This window comes from Anabrus simplex, chromosome 2 (genome assembly GCF_040414725.1).
Source record: "Anabrus simplex isolate iqAnaSimp1 chromosome 2, ASM4041472v1, whole genome shotgun sequence".
Classification (NCBI taxonomy): Eukaryota; Metazoa; Arthropoda; class Insecta; order Orthoptera; family Tettigoniidae; genus Anabrus; species Anabrus simplex.
In genome coordinates this window covers 1,085,365,508-1,085,379,414 of record NC_090266.1, presented here as the reverse complement: position 1 = coordinate 1,085,379,414, position 13,907 = coordinate 1,085,365,508, and positions in this window count along the sequence as shown.

The window sequence follows — 13,907 nt, the reverse complement described above, 5'->3', positions numbered from 1 at the left end:
TCAATTTGGTGGATTACGACTTCCTCCGGGTTTGGATGTCGACTCAATGTGTCTGCCAAAATATTGAGTTTCCCGGGGCAATGTTCGACTGTTAGATCAAATTGCTGGATAAATAATGCCCAACGGCTAACCCTCTCGCTTGCCATATTGGTTTTCATAATGAACGTCAGCGCTTTGTGATCGGTACGGATAACAATCTGAAAACCATACACGATCTTCTTCCAATATTGCAAAGCGCTCACGATAGACAGCATTTCCAATTCCGTGATAGTGTACTTTATCTCATGTTTCCGCAATTTCCGGCTCATGAAGGCAATATAGGTTTTTATGCTTGGATCATCGGGGTTTTCCTGTAGTAACACGGCTCCTATACCTATGGTCGAGGCGTCTGTTTGAATTATGAATTAGAGGCTAAAATCCGGGTATCCGAGCTTAACATTCTGCAGTAATCGCTGCTTGGTCTGAGCGAACGCCTCATCACAAGTATGGTCCCACTTCCATCGATTATTTTTCTTAAGCAGGTCCTGCAATGGTGCTACTACGGTTGTGTAATCAGGGCAATGATCAGCGAAGAATTGACACATTCCAAGGAACTGCCGAACATGTTTTACTTTAGTAGGCTTAGGAAACATCCTAATGGCCTCAATTTTGACTGGGTTTGGTCGTACACCATCTCCATCTACAAGGTGACCCAAAAATAACACCTCCTTCTGACAAAAATGTGATTTCGACAGGTTGACCTTGAAGTTATGCCTTCCTAAATCGGTGAGGACTTCATCAATATTTTCCAAGTGTTCCGAAAGTGTTTTTGTAGCTACCAAGATATCATCCACACACATGATAGTCGCCTCTTTGACCTTTGGACTTAGATTGCGGTCAAGAGCCCGAATGAGAACCGAACCCGCGTTCTTGATACCGAACGGGAGACAATTAAAAACATAAGTCTGCTGATCGAATAAGAATCCCGTCAACAACTTAGATTTAGCTTCCAACAGGATATGATGAAACGATGACGTCAGGTCAAAAGTGGTAAAATATTCCATATCTTTAAATCTCTTCAGGATCTCTTTAATAGGCGGAGCCTGCTCATACTCTGGGACTAATCTCTCGTTGATAGCACGTGCATCAAGGCAAATGCGCACTGATCCGTCCGGTTTCCTCACTATCACTAAAGGATTTAAAAATGGCGTCGGTGACTTCGAAATCAATCCACTTGCTTCCATTTCTCTAATAGCTTCGCGGACTTGGGGATAGAATTTCTCGGCAATTGGATATAATTTCTTCTTATACGGGGACCAATCATTCACTTTTAATTCGTATTCAAAATTTTCAATTTTTCCGGGTTTTGAGCCAAACGTGTCGCTATGCTTTGTTAAAATTTTGAATAAATCTTCCTTCCCCTCGGGACCTATTACAGCTGCATTAACTTTATCTGCTATAACCTTCCCACAGTTGATTTCACCTTCCTGCAATTCTGCCGCAAACAGTTTATAATCATCAGAGGTCACATGATCATTCGTCTCACTCATGACACTTTCGTCCGTCCTAAGCGGATTCACGACTTCGGTGTTCCAAATTTCTTCGTGTTCTCCTATCTCCGACTGAGGGTTCATGGTTGTATCCTCAATACCTCCCCTGTGCTTAAACCTGACAGAGTTATCTCCCATATCAATCACAGCCTGGTATTCGGTCATAAAATCAGCCCCTAGGATCAAGTTATAGTTAATTTTATTCATGATAATAAATGTATGAGCAAATTTTGAATTTCCAATTTCGATGTCCAATAATGCCTGGTTCTTACATATGACGGATTTATCCGGGATAATTCCACGAATCTTCAAATTTGAAACTGGGATAATCGGGATGTTTACTTTGGATTGTAGTTCATTTACCAGAACTTGGGATACTACTGATACGCTGGCGCCTGTATCAATGAGTGATCGAACCCTCACATGGTTGATCCTAGTATATATCACTGGTAGTCTCTTAACTTCTTTTGAAATTTGGATTTCGGGATCGTCAATTAATTCGTCAGAGGTCACAACCCATGTATCGACCTCTGCGATGATCCATTCTTCAGTTAAAATTCGGCGTTTTTTTTTTCGCCCCGAGCCGTTCTTCAGATTCGAACGTCGGTGCATTCGGGTTCAGGTCGCTGCCCCCTTTCCTTGCTCTTTGGAACTGCAAGCTCTCCGCTCCTGTCGCTTCCTCATCACGGCCCCGATCATGGATCGCCTCCTTCCATTTTCTCTTGTTCAGCTCTTCTATATACCGCCTAGACTCTTGGTATCTGTCATCCTTCTCCTGACGAGATCCTCCCTGGTAATATCTCGGGTTCCCTTGATTCCTAGCTGGATACGGCCTATAATTACTTCTCTGGAATCCACGGTATCCCCTGTCAGCTCGAAAGTTCCCCTGGTTGGTTTGCCTGTTGCCTTCCGCAAAATTCCTTGGTCTCGTCCATTGTCGCGGCTTCCACTCCGTATTATACGCTCGACGAGGTTCCGGATCAGTACTAGTTCCCTGGTTCTTCGTACTAGTGGTCTTCGGTTCGATTGTCCGTTCGATATTATTCACCTGTTGGTCCCTGCTCCTAATTTGTCTCGGGTTCGAATGATGCGTTGTGAGGTCTAATTGACGTAATAAAGCCTCCGCTTCGACAGCCGTCTGGACATTTGACGCTATCATCATTCGTTGGACCTCGAATGGCAATTGCTTTCCAATGGCGCTAATCAATTCTGTTTCGCTCATTGGATTATCAAGCTCCCGTAGCTTGTGAAATTGTGCCACAAAGTAATCAGAGAATTTCGTGGGTGAAGATGTTGAATATCGTCTGGAGTATACTTCCAGCCTTAACTCCTGCTGTTCCTGAATACTCCAGAACTTTTGGAGAAAAGCCCGCCGAAATCCTTCAAAATCTTCAAAGGTATACAAGAAAGCCCTGAACCATACAGCTGGTGCTCCGTCTAAGAATTTCTCGACCGTTCGCAGTTGTCGCTCTACTGGTATTTTATTCTCATTTATATAACCGGCGATTTCCCGGATGAAACCTTTCGGGCCTTGGTGGCTTGTCATCAGACATCTTAATGACGTGTACCACCGATGTCGGGATAGCATTCGATGACGTAGACGACCCATCTCTGTTCTCAAACTTGAAACCGTGTGTGTCAGCTTGGGATAGGCCCCCTTTCTTATGAATCCCCTGGTTATCATGGGGTTCGTATTCGCGATATTGGAGATTAAAATCTTGGCTAGACGCTGATGGTTCCAACCTAGCCTTCAACATCTCCAAGTCTTTTCGGATGTCATCCATTCCGTCGGGATTACAACTTGACATTTCTTTTGTGCCGGAATTTTGCCCATTATACGCCTTGCATTGTTCTAACAAGCGAACTTCCGTGTCGGCGAATGATTGGCCCTGTTCGATTAGATTTTCCGTCCGCTGGAATAACGCTAAGTTTGCGTCTTCGCACTTAGTTATTCTCTGGCTACGGTCTTCTAAATTTATAGTTAGTTCTTCGACTTTGTTTTTCAGTCCTGCTACGATCACAAGTGTACGTGCGGCTTCCCCACGTAACTCGTTCATGCCCTTGTCATGCTTGTCCAAGGTGCCAGCTATCTGCGCGCATTTTTCTTCGACTTGTCCCCGGACGATGTCATTCTCCTTCCGACATTCATCCCGAATTTCCTCTATGTGTGATTCTATGTCTTTTCTGTCAGTTAATCGTAGAGCGGCGAGTTCCTTGACACTAGCGTTCAATTTTTCCTTAATTTCTGCGCGTTCCATTTGAGCCTCATCTCTAACACGGTCAACCTTTTCATTAACGATGGTAATGTACGCATCCATGTGCACTTTTAATTCATCTTTCGCGAAGTGACATGCTTCCTGGACTTGAGTTAACTGGTCCCTAAGTTCCTGTCCCATCGCTACGCTCGCGGCCTGAACTGCATCTATTTGTGCCTTGAGTTCTGTTTTATTAACTTCACACGCAGCCTGTACTTGGTCGATTTTGTTCTCTAGTGAGACACTCGCGGCCTGTACTTGGTCGATCTTATAAATAATTTCCTGTTTATCCGAAACACTATCGGCCCGCATTTGTTCAACATTCAGAGTTAAATTTCGTATTAAGTCCTCTAATGTGAGAGCTTTCATCTCTCCCTGTCCTTCTAACACTATGTCCTGGGATCGCTCCCCACCGTCGTCAGACATTATAACTTTTCTTGAGAAAGCAAAAGGGCCGATCGGCCTCTCACCTTGCTGCACACGAAGGAATACGCTATTGGGTCTAGGCCCTATCCTATGACATTATACCCCTACACTAACTTTCATTTAACAAAAAAAAATTTTGACTTTAAAACTTGTTTACATTTGCCGGTCATTAAACTTGAATGCTGGCTTGCGCCTAAGATTTCACAATAAACCGCTCCAATATGACAACAACAACAATATTTAAAACAACGATGAAGTTGGAAATCTCCTGCCCTGAAATACGTTAATTTTAATTTATACCATCTCAACCTCTTTTTAAATAATAACTTGAACTGGTGCTCAGTAATATTTTTACCATTTCAAGCCTTCCTAAACAACTGTTTATAATATTCATCTCATGTCCAATGACATTTAAATGGAGTCCTGAATTACCAAAATAATATTAAATTTCATATGGGAAAGAGAAAAACATCAAATCTTCGAGCTTACTGAATTTTGAATCATTGCCAAATTTGAAGAGATTAGCAATGGATTATAATAATACACTAGTCAAATCTAGCTCCGTTCGAAACTAACCTTACTCTAGCATGATTTTACGTTACAAGTGAACACACACTTGACCGTGATGCGGTCATCAATTATTAAAAAAATCAAAAATTTAAAAATATAGAATTTGAAAACAAAGTATAAAAATTTTACAATTGATTAGCAATAATATTGGCCTCTCTGCCGTTCTTAAAGCAACACGTTGGGCAAGCAATTTTGCTTCTGGCCCAACTGTAACATGTCCTACAATTGGTCATCATTTTACTGATGTCAACCAACATGACTCGTAGTTCTTCCCTTGTTTTGTTAGGCCCTCTCTGCCGTTCTTAAAGCCCCACTTTGGGCCAGCCATTTTGCACCCGTCCACCTCCCGAGTCCCAGACTAGCATTTATCTCAGGGGTGTCGGTTCATTATTTAAGTCATCAAATATATATATATATAACGGCATAATAGAACACGGGGATGAACGGAGCAATTAAAATTAAAATAGGGAAGGCTCGATTGTAAACTTGAATTTAAGGACTCCATGATAGGACTAGGAAGTGACTGTTACTTTAAAAGGGCATCATCTAACTACAATAAAAAGATTATGAGAGTGGTTTCCTTTGAAATAATTTGCCAGAAGGGGCGGTTTATTACGCCATCTGACGTATGAAATTTTGATACGCTTGGCAACAATATTTAAATTTCCACACATGTTACATACATAAATCACTTGCCATACCGCAAGTGGTATCAATATCATGCTTGGTTGCTTCTGAAATAAAATGACATTTGGAGGTATAATTTACGGATCGATTCCATTTGAATCGAACCGTTGTTCAAAGATATAGCTTCCTTCTATCGGGAGCCCGAGCATAACCCATGTTACGGTCGGCTTCCCGATTTAACTAAGATGACGTACTCCGGCTATATACATTTTTCCGAGACCGGTGCTCGGACTGGGTAATGTTTCTCGTGAAATGCGAAAACTGGATTCCACGGACAGTTCCTATCTTACGATATCCAGCTGATGCCATACCACTGAATCAGCATTTATATATTATTTACATGTGATTTGAAATGTTGCAAAGTAGCCTCAACAGACTACTGACACAGATGAGATAACGAGAAGCGGTTGGGAAATACCGTGGCAATGGCCCCCCCTCGCATCGCGAGCGAAGTAAACAAACACGCCAAGTATTACTGTAACATCGTCCCATGCGGAAACCGTACAAAAACGAGGTACAAAATGACTCTAATATTATCCTTCTCATTATTCAACATACGAATAGAGGGATGTTGTCACCAAATAATTTAACTCCACCATCGTCATAATATTCATGAAATTATTATTATTATTATTATGATTATTATTATCGACGGTTCCTGGCACTGTCATGTTTGATTAATATCGTCATTATTATGCGGGATGCAAACACAAATCGTTATTACTGTTATTATTATTATATCCCTCTTGTGATTATTATTATTATTAATGAATAGGTGACTCAAGATATTATTATTATTATTCACGTCACTTAAGAGGTTATTATTATTAATGGACCGGTCACCTCCGCCAAAATATATATTAAGATATCGGTCGCAATTACAAATATTTCACTGATCAACCAACGACATCATTACTGTTATTATTATGACACTTATTATTAATCTGACCGCGATGATTTAACATCGTCCTTACATTATTATTATTATTATTATCGGTTGCAAATTATCATTTAGATTCCCGTTTAACATCTTTATCAACGCTCATTTAATTAAGGCGGTCCAATCCTTTATCTGCAATATTTATTATTATTATTATCACGACATCATGATTGTCCTCGCTCGTCATTACAATGAATACAATATACGACCATTTATGTGGAATCTGAACTCTCATTATCCTTAGATCCGTTGTATCTCAACGAATAGCTGTGCAGTCTATTTATTTCGTACATGCTGTCACGGGTTCGAATTCTACCCGCTATGTAACTCAGTCTTTCTCTGTGACACTGCCCGTACGTTTTACACTCATATCAATATCCTAAGTGTCTCTCGTACGGAATTTATTTTCCTTCCTATCTCAATATTCCTTGATTCGTTTATTTCTCACAGAATTATCAACTGACTTATTTATTCATTTCTGACATCGTACGACCTTTTATTATCTGACTGCAGATTCTCTCACCTTTTCTATCTCATTTTGATCTACGCCTTAGTTCATTCTCCACAAATAATCGTAACATCTTGAAATTATTTTTACCAAAATTTGACAATCATGGTTTCGTAATATTAGTCCTACGTGTTCCGGCTAATGAATCGCAACTTTAAGACACGACATTTATACGTAAAAAAATATTGGACCATAATTTAAACCACACGTTCATAACATGTACGGATTATTAGCACCGATCTACATTTCAATATTATTAATTGATCAAATTAAATTACCACGCACTTTAATTCCGAATTAAAAACGACCTCCCATCATTAAATGATTCCCAATAAACTCAACACCTGATCACATAAATTTATTATTACGCACTGCTCACTAAATATTCCAATATCACATGAATTATTATTATATCCAAATTATATTAAAAAAATATCTTCTTCAAAAAAAAAGTAGTTATATTATTTATTTATTATTTTTATTAAAAAAATAATTTCATCTGTTACACGGTAGTCCACTCGTAATATGTTTAACGCATAACCCCTTTCACAAACTCGATTTATTCTGGCACTAAACACTCCAGATATGATTTACTTTGAATATTATATTATAATCGCATCTCACAAATTTAGCAACTTCACTATGAAATATGACCATATTAATTACAACAAAACACAACTGGTATGGCGAAGCTGGATTTTCCTTCCATGTCATTACATAGCTCGTTAAAATAATAAAACAGAAAACACATATCGGGTCTTATTTAACTACCATAACCAAAATCAACGTAAAGAAAATTATTGACTACAAAGAAATATGAATGCATGCATGACTTAACGTACTACACTATATATACAAATTTACATCTCCAACAAACTGAATACATAAAAGACCCGATTATTTACATTATTATTATTTACTACTGTCCGTGCTACAAATTTAGGATGGGGTCGTTAAGCGACCCATCTTGTTACAGAAGGTAACCAAGTATAATCAAATTATTCCCATTTTTCCCATCACGATAACATTTCCCAAATATTATTTACAGTTTAATACTCATCTTAGTTATCGGTATTCCATTACAGCTTTGCAGATGAGAGGCTACTCCGGCCCCTCTCTGCGTTTTACTCCTCCATTCTTGATGGCGTAGTTCCACAAAAGATTTCCTGGCACATTACCATTTTACACTGATATCTTGATTACCTCAAACCTTCACCATTTACAACGTTAACACTGAATACCTTAACTTGGATACAACAAATTACTATCCTAGACCCAAGAATTTAATATTTACACTATTTAATCTTCGTCCAACTACCGCACAATGGACCTGGAAACGCACGGCGAGGTGTCAACTTTTACGCCCGTCGCGATACGCTTGTTTCGTACGGCACTCTTGACATGTTCATGACATCGGTTCGATATAGCAAAGTACAGGCTACTACTTCCTTAAAGTACTGTTCGTCACACAGTCTATTATGTACGTACTTATTTGATATAATTTATACTACTCCCTTGCAGTGTAATTACTTTACATCACTGATATTCATAAATGACAAACACTGTCCTACGTTAACTATTCCTAGTTCATTTTGCTTGAGCGCGATCACATTTTACAAACACTGGCGGATGCTCGCGCCATTAAATGACTGTACGTCCGTAGAATTCTAAGTTAGCGGCGACCAACAGTTCAGCTCCCGATATTCAATTCAAGTGTACCGCGACCGTCAATTCAGCTCCCGAGATTCACTTCAAGTGTGCTGCGAGGATCCCTTGCCCCGTATATATGGATGAAGCCTTTTTCCCGCGGATTCGTTGACGTCATACCCCTGAGGGAGGGGGTGGATTTTTAATATCGGTACTTGCACTCCGAATTGGAAGTTAAAATTTACATCAAATTAATCCACTCCGCTAGCATATCTGCTGGATTAAATATGAACTCCTGGTGATCACAGATTTAGGAGATACGGGTGGATTTAGCTCCTCACATTTCGCGCCTTCCGTAGCGTCCCTTACAACGTGGTCTTCTTTCAGCCAATGACATTCAAGCTGTCTGGTTTCCAAGAAATCCAGCCTTCAATTTATTTAATTTGCCAATAATTATTGATTATTTTTCCATGCGTGACATCTAATAAATTCATTACATCCATCCGTGTACTCACAATAATTTATTACTGATTACTTTTGTAGTTACGAAAATATCTCATCCATCGTTCCTTAAGATGGTATCACTGAGCCTTCCATTAAATTTTTACGATTGGCCGGCAAGCGGTCACGTGATTTAACTCTCCACCTGCTCGAACTTAGGCCAGCGAACGTACACGCGGCCGCTGTAATTTTCCACGAGGTCACGGACTTTCCGTCCTGCCAAAAATATCCCAAGGTATTACTCATGTTGTGAGTTTCCTTTGTATGACTCTCCCCCTTCTCTTTCTGACCAAGACTTATTTGTAGACTTGTATTTCCTTGTTCGCCAACTAATGAGATTCCCTGCTGTGAAGTAGCCAAATGTTGTCGTGTTGAGCTAATCCGTCAGGCTCCAGTCTGTCGTCCTTCCTTCGCTCTGATTTCGACATTACATAAACGAAATATTTTCAACTACACTTCTGTATTTCAATAAATGTACCATATATTATTTTACCGATCAAATCATGACTGACTATGGGCCTAAGTCACTCGGGTTCACTAGGTAACCAACAGATATGGAATCTGCCACTTGGGCGACGCTCTAAATGCAGATCACTAGTGATTGATGATGATGATGATGATGAGGAGGAGGAGGAGGAGGATTTATAATTCTTATAGTAGGCTTTTTATAACTTTGCCGACTGAATGAAGAGGAATCTCTAACAGGATAAGTTAGGGATGAGGGCTGGACAGCACAAATTACGTTATTTGTACAGAATATTCAGAATCTGGAATGGAATTAAGCAGTAATATTTTGTTAAATTCTTTACTACGTACTAGCGAATGTACCCGTGCTTCGCTACGGTATTCTACATTGTACTCGAATATCGAAGTAAATAGTGTACATGCAGTAAATAAGATTGTTTTAAAATTGCATGTCTCTTAGCGTTATCCGAGAAAGAGCATGGGGAGGTCCCCGTACGTTGTTTCCAATGTAAAGTGTTTGTTACGGATTTGTGATATAACGGCAGGCTCACTTGCCTACTGCCATTCACAATCGAGTTGGGAAGTTTACATTATAATTGCAGGCCCCATTGCCTACTACGCGGACAGAATCGATTTGGGGAGTTTTCGTTAAAATGGCAGCCCCGATTTCCTACTTCCAGACAGATTACAGTTGAGGAGTTTTTATTGTAATGGCAGGCAATTATCCTACTATCACTCGAAATTGAGTTGTGCAGTTATCATTATAATGCCAGGCCCACATTTTTACTCCAGCCAGCTTACTGCCAGTCACACCACGTTGGTGAGTCTCCATCAAAATATCAGGCCACTATGCCTAATGCCAGTCACATTTTAAATGAGGACATTTCTTTATAATGGCGGGCACCCTTGCCTACTGCCAAACACAATCGGGTAGGGGAGTTTTACACAAAACTGCATGTTCACTTGCCTGCTGCAATTCAAATCGAGAAGTGAACTATTCATTACAATTTTAGGCCTTCCTTACTAATGACAGTTACACAGGAGTTGGAGAAGGAACCCTTTCATACTGCCAGTCAAAGTCGGTGTGGGGAGTACTGATTACAATAGCAGACCCACCCTTTCTCGATCGCTACAAATCGACATCAGTGAATATATATAGATCGACATACGAATGTATATGCGTGTTTACAATATTGAAGACCTTCATTTACAGATTAACTGCTACTAAACGTACGTCATATCGACAAAGGATTATACCATAAGACACGCCGGATTTAGTGGCCTAAATGGCTGGTCCTATGATATGTCATCTATTCTTGGGTCAGATTAAGTTAGAAACGTGGAAAGGGTAAAGTTGTTGTAAGATTATCTCACATTACATTACTTTTCGGATAATTATGTGACAGCTACGTACATAGCATTTGGCTCATATATGGCTACTGGGTGGGCCAATTTTCGTGAAGAGTTTGATGATTCTGTATTTCATATAAGTAATTGGAAGTATGAATTATGCATGTGAAAATTCCAAATTGACTTAACATCGATTAATAGAGAAAATTCAAACGTAAAAGGGATACAGATACGGCAAAAAGTCATAAGACCAAGGTTGTAGATCATTCCAAATTGAACGGAGATTGTGCAATCCGTTATATGATAGGAATTTCCGAAGGCGTGCACCATCATTAAAATTGGCTGCATATTTCGTTTTTCTTCGGGGATAAAAAGTGAAAAATGTAATGATCTTGGTAGTTTTCAGTTCGTTACAGGCTAAAACGTATAATTTTGTCAAATTTCAATTATCTTCTTTTTCTTCTGGCAGATCATGCCGCAATCTGGATTTTGGGCGAGGTGTGTAAAAATTAGGACTTTCAGGAAACTAAACCAAAAAATTATGCCGATGGTCATTATTACCCCTTAAACGGAAAGCTGTACGAAAATTTCGCCAAAATAGTCAGTGTAGAGGCACACAGTCGTTACGATTTGATTTATATAGATAAGGAATCTGCTCCAAGTAAAACACCTTTTGGGCTATGTCCGCTGGACTTAACCTGCAAAACTGACCATTCATGATATCTCCCTTATTAATCCGAATCTTGGTGGAAATACATCCAGTAGTTTGTAGCACTCGCGTTCATACGGCGTAATTAAGGAAGAAAATAATACAGTTAAGAAAGTTGAAAGTAATAGAAAATGTATTATAACTGAGGACAGCCGGATAACGACAAATATGTAAATGCCAAGTGAATGTATTGGAAAATCAAATGCCTCTCAATAAATTATGCTAGTGTGAGTTATGGATATAATAAAGCGGTAACAGAGGAGAAATTTAGGTCCAGTGATTCTTAGGTAAACAAATAATAAGAAGATGAATAATGGTGTTATTACTTAATCTATTCGAGGGCGGTTATAACCTCCAACGATATTCCGCCAATATCCCGCAGATGGGCCGATTGACGCCTCTCTTGCCATCTACCCAAGAAACAACCACGAATTTAAAAGCATGATGAGGAAAATGGCAATACGTTACTTCCCTACTGGCATGCAGTCAGAGACGTTGCCATGGTAACCTGTAAGTTCGTTGTCGGTCTGTCGGTCACTAAATGCAGAGCATGATACCAGCAGAAAATTGTAAATTTCTCCGTCATGTGAAGAGTAAGGTAAATTATGAACACAACGAAAGTTGTTTATAATGAAGAGACGTTTCACGTGCGGTAAACGAAGTTTAGAGAAAATCAATAGTATAAGAGAAAATGGAGGAAAACCATTCGGGTTTTCCTATAAACATCCCATCTGTTGAAAGATTTTAAAATTATATGCATATCGGAACCTTTCTCGGGATGAGTGTACTCTAAATATGAAGTTTGGCTGAGATCTATCCAGCCATTTCGACGTGATGGTGGAAAAACCATTCTCGTTTTCCTATAAACCCCCGTCTATTCAAAGATTTTAAAATGATATGCATATCGGAACCTTCCTCGGGATGAGTATACTCTAAATATGAAGTTTGGTTGAGATCTATCCAGCGGTTTCGACATGATGGTGGAAAAACCATTCTGGTCTTCCTATAAACCCCACCCCCTTGTATTCAAAGATTTTAAAATGATATGCATATCGAAACCTTCCCCGGGATGAGTATACTCTAAATATGAAGTTTGGTTGAGATCTATCCAGCCGTTTCGACGTGATGGTGTAAAAACCATTCTGGTTTTCCTATAAACCCCCGTCTATTCAAAGATTTTAAAATGATATGCATATCGAAACCTTCCCCGGGATGAGTATACTCTAAATATGAAGTTTGGTTGAGATCTATCCAGCCGTTTCGACGTGATGGTGGAAAAACCATTCTGATTTTCCTATAAATCCCCGTGTATTCAAAGATTTTAAAACGATATGCATATCGAAACCTTCCCCGGGATGAGTATACCCTAAATATGAAGTTTGGTTGAGATCTATCCAGCCGTTTCGACGTGATGGTGGAACAGACAGACAGACAGACAGACAGACAGACAGACAGACAGACAGACAGACAGACAGACAGACAGACAGACAGACAGACAGACAGACAGACAAACAGACACGAAACGTAAAAACCACTGATTCGGTCTTGAGTTGACCTAAAACGGATAAATATCTGAAAAATTGGAAAAACAAAAGAAATTACAGACAGCTGACCCGCTACAATTTTATTTATATAGATAAGTGTTTACTAAGTCAGAGATAATGATATTAGGTTGGAGATAGAAGTATGTTTGACTTCATGTATTGGGTTTGTTACTTCCTAAATCTCTCATTTATTTCCCTTAGCTGTAATAAATATATCTTGTTACCCAGAGGAAAGTTAAAGCTGACTTGTATATCTGTCTTCCACATAGTTCAGCTCCAATTTAGTATTAAATGGAATCGACATAATTATATATAGTCGTGATAAATTCAGCGTGCTTATCATTCTTCTTACCTGGCAACGTGGAGCTAGGCCAAGCACTTAGGATATAAAATATCTCCTTCTATTGGATTTAAATTAAGAAGAAGGAGAGTTATCTTCCATTGTCTTCTTTCCCTCCCTCACGCCAACACCTTCTTTTTTCCTCTCAGTCGGACTTACCGGTTTCAAATCTTCTCCCTCACAATAGCTGTCCTTTTGTCATTCCATTTTTTTATTTTAAATACTTCTTTTGTCCGAAGATTTTCCACTTCACCTTTTTGAGATAATCGTATTAAGGAATCTATGGGAACTAAATTCAATCCATGAATTTTGCAGTAAATGATCGAGGAAGCGCATTTTGTGTTCTTTCTTCTCTCATCATGAATACAAATCACGAACTTTGAGTTAATTTGTATGTTACGGGTGTTTCGTATCAGGTGGGTATGCTTTCACAAAC